Below are 3,451 nucleotides of genomic sequence, written 5' to 3'. Positions count from 1 at the left end.
GTGTGAATTTGGCTATCTTTGGTAGAAATGAGGATGATTTTAGAGAAAAAAACTATATTTTAATTAGAAACTATAATATCCAATGAAGAACACACACAACTCAAGAGCAAAAAAAAAAATGATCTGATTAAAAAATAGGCAGAGGAATCTAAATAGATATTTTTTCAAAGAAGACATACAGATGACCAACAGGCACATGGAAAGATGCTTGGCAACACTAATCATCAGGGAAAAGCAAAATCATGAGATCCCATCTAACACCTGTCAGAATGGATGCTATCAAAAAGTCTAGAATTAACAAGTGCTTTCAAGGATATGGAGAAAAAAGAATACTTGTGTGCTAGTATTGGTGGGATATAAATTGGTACAGCCACTATGGAATAGAAAAACTACCATATGATCTAAAAATTCCACTTCTGGGTAAAAACACTAACTTGAAAAGCTATCTGCACCCCCATGTTCAATGAAGCATTATTTATAATGGCCAAGATGTGGAAACAACCAAAGTGTCTATCAATGGATGAATGGATAAAGAAGATGTGAGACATATATAATGGAATATTATTCAGCCATAAAAAGAAGGAAAAATCTTTCCATTTGTGACAACATGGTTGGATGTGAAATAAAAAAGTCACAGGAAAACAAATATGAATGCTCTCTCTTGCATCCGTGATCAAAAAAAAAAAAAAAAAACCCAAATACCAAAAAATTAAGAAAAAAAAACTTGTAGAGACAGAGAACAACAGATTGGTGGTTGCCACAGGTGAGGGATGGGCAAAATGGGTGAAGGTGGTCAAAAGGTACAACTTCCAGTTATAAAATAAATAAGTCTTAGAGAGGTAATACACTGCATGGCAACTATAGTTAATAATACTGTATTGTTTGAGAGTTGCTAAAAGAGTAGATCTTAAAAGTTCTCATCACAAGAAAAAAAAATTTGTAACTGTGTGTGGTGAGAGGTGTTCACTAGATTTATTCCGGTAATTATTTTGCAATATGTACAAATATCAAATCATTTTATTGTACACCTGAAACTAATATAGTGCTGTATGTCAATTATGTCAAAATCTGATGGACAAAGTTCTGAAGTAGAATTGCACTATTCCAATAGCTCTTGTATGTATACATACGGATTGTTCCCCAGATAAGAGTTTTTAAATTGTGCTTTCCTTGCTAATTGTTTTACAGTCAGACTGTAAATCCTTGACATTTAAAGACTTTGCACATTCCATTCACTCATTATGAGTCCTCCTGGTTGGAATTCAGGTAGGTAAGAGAACACATCTTCAAACAGCAAGCATCTTTGCAACTGGAAAAAGCACAGTTTGAAAGTGAAGGTCAAGATCTTAAGCAGAAACTTAAGACATAATGGAGTTGTCTGAAAAAAAGAAAGAAAGAAACTTCCTAGGAAATTAACTGTAAGACGGAATTGACTGCAATGAGGTAAAACTTCAGGCATGTGGTGGAAAAGCAGGATATACAATGAGCCAAAGGTCTTGAAGAAGTGGGGGAAAATTTGTGTTACTAAGACAAATCCGCATTATTTTTCTTGAGGAGGGGGGCACAGGAAAAACCTTGAGATAATTGGTTGAGCACTCACTCTGCTGGGGAACAAAACAAAAACAACAGCTTTAAGAAGAGAAACGTTTGCCATGGAACGAAAATGAACTGAAGCAGATTTCTGACGCTCAGCAAGGATCCTCATGCCCAGATGTTCCAAAGGCAGCACTTGGCAGAGGCCCAAGAAGACCAGGGTCTCCTTTGCATGAACAGAGCATGGAAACCCAATGCATCACCTTCTGTAGCCCTCAGAGTTCCGTGAAGGGGGTGTGCCAGTACTGGCCCATTTTACAGATCCTTGGAGAAAGCCTGAGTAACCCTGAGGCTGTGTGGCTGGTGTGGGCTCAGCAGGGCCTTCCCCCTCACCACCACACACTGCCCCACCCTGCTGTCCTCAGGGATTTCCATTAGAACATCAGCCACTGGGGCGACCTTGACCCAGGGAGCATTTTGTAGGGCCCTGCAAGTTCAGATGGGCCTGGCACTACCTCTGAGTGTTGCAGTGTTGACAAATACCTTAGGGGTGACTCAGACAAGCCTGTGCACAGGTCCTGTCTGGGGTGCTGTGTCCTGCCCTGGCCTCTGGCCTCCACACTCCGGAGAGACAGCCCACGAGTGAGCACTTTGCTCGGGTTCTGGCTCCAGTGGGCGAGAGGAGCAGGTGCCCTGATGAGGAGGCGTGGCCCCACTAAGGGGTCAGGTAACAGACTTCAACATCAGGACCCTGACTCTGGGACAGCAAAGGTCCTCCACATTCTCCAGAAGGCTGTAAGAGATGACCCCAAGAAATCTATGCTCCTCTCATGTCTGCCTGCCCCAACGTGCTCCCAAAGTGACCCTCAGTGACTCACCAGCTCTGTCCGGTGACCTTCGGTCTCAACCGGATATCTGGGATGCTGTTAAATCTACCCCAGTGCAAAACTGCTGGAGAAGGCAGGCAATAAAGCAACAGTGCTTCAGGATGGGTGGGCTTTTCTGTCCCAGGCCTTGATCTGAGATTAAGGATTAGAGCAGCCAGGAGGTGGCCTTGGTGGGGAGGGGTGGGTCTGCCCCCACCCTCACATCTGAGCACAACTGCAGCCCCTCTGCTCCACCTCTGACAGGAGAGGTCTCCAGACCCCCCTCTGAGGGGCTTCCTCCCCTCTGGGGCCTGTTGCCCCATCAGGTAAGTGACAGTAAGGAACTGATGGTGTTTGTGCCCCTTTTCACTCTACAGTCCGACCAGCACAGGCCTAGGCCACGTGAGCAGCAACAGCAGCAAGTCAAAGGGGCGGGTGGCCAGGGCTGCAGGTGTGGACGGAGCAGGGCCCTGTGCGGGCCTCACTGCTGGGTCTCCATCTGCCAAATTCTCTGGGTCCAGGCGGTGCCAAAACCCAGTCACTGGCAATGGTGAGTGGGAAGGATTCACTCATCATCCCTCAGACTTGGTCAGAAGCAGGTGGAAGGCGGACCAAGGACCCTGGAGGAAATTGCTCAGTGGAGAGCGAAACGTCCGCCCTGACCTGCAAGTTCCACGTGCAGTTAGTTGTTAGTTTCCATGCACAGCGGTTCCTGTTTATGCTGCCTGCCAGGAGTTGTAAATAGAGCCTATTAAGATAATAAAAGAGTAGGTTTCAAAGTTTATCTCCTCTGGTCCCAGTCTTAAGAGAGAGATTTCTCCTTCCAGGAGACAGCTGATTGTGGGAGGAATCTGGTTAATTTAAAGACAAACTGATCTGAACACAAATGAACAAAACAAAAATATTTGGGAGAGAAACTGGCTTGCCCGACCCTCCCCTTTTTGTGTGGTGTATCCAAGCTTCATTGCTTTAAAAGAAAGGTGTTTAATAATTACCTTCGTTGACCTCTGTACCTTCTGGCTTCCTTCTCTTCTGGGCATGAGACATGGCCA

This window comes from Camelus dromedarius, chromosome 9 (assembly GCF_036321535.1).
Source record: "Camelus dromedarius isolate mCamDro1 chromosome 9, mCamDro1.pat, whole genome shotgun sequence".
Classification (NCBI taxonomy): Eukaryota; Metazoa; Chordata; class Mammalia; order Artiodactyla; family Camelidae; genus Camelus; species Camelus dromedarius.
The sequence above is the reverse complement of the archived record's forward strand: the minus strand, read 5'-3'. Positions refer to the sequence as shown.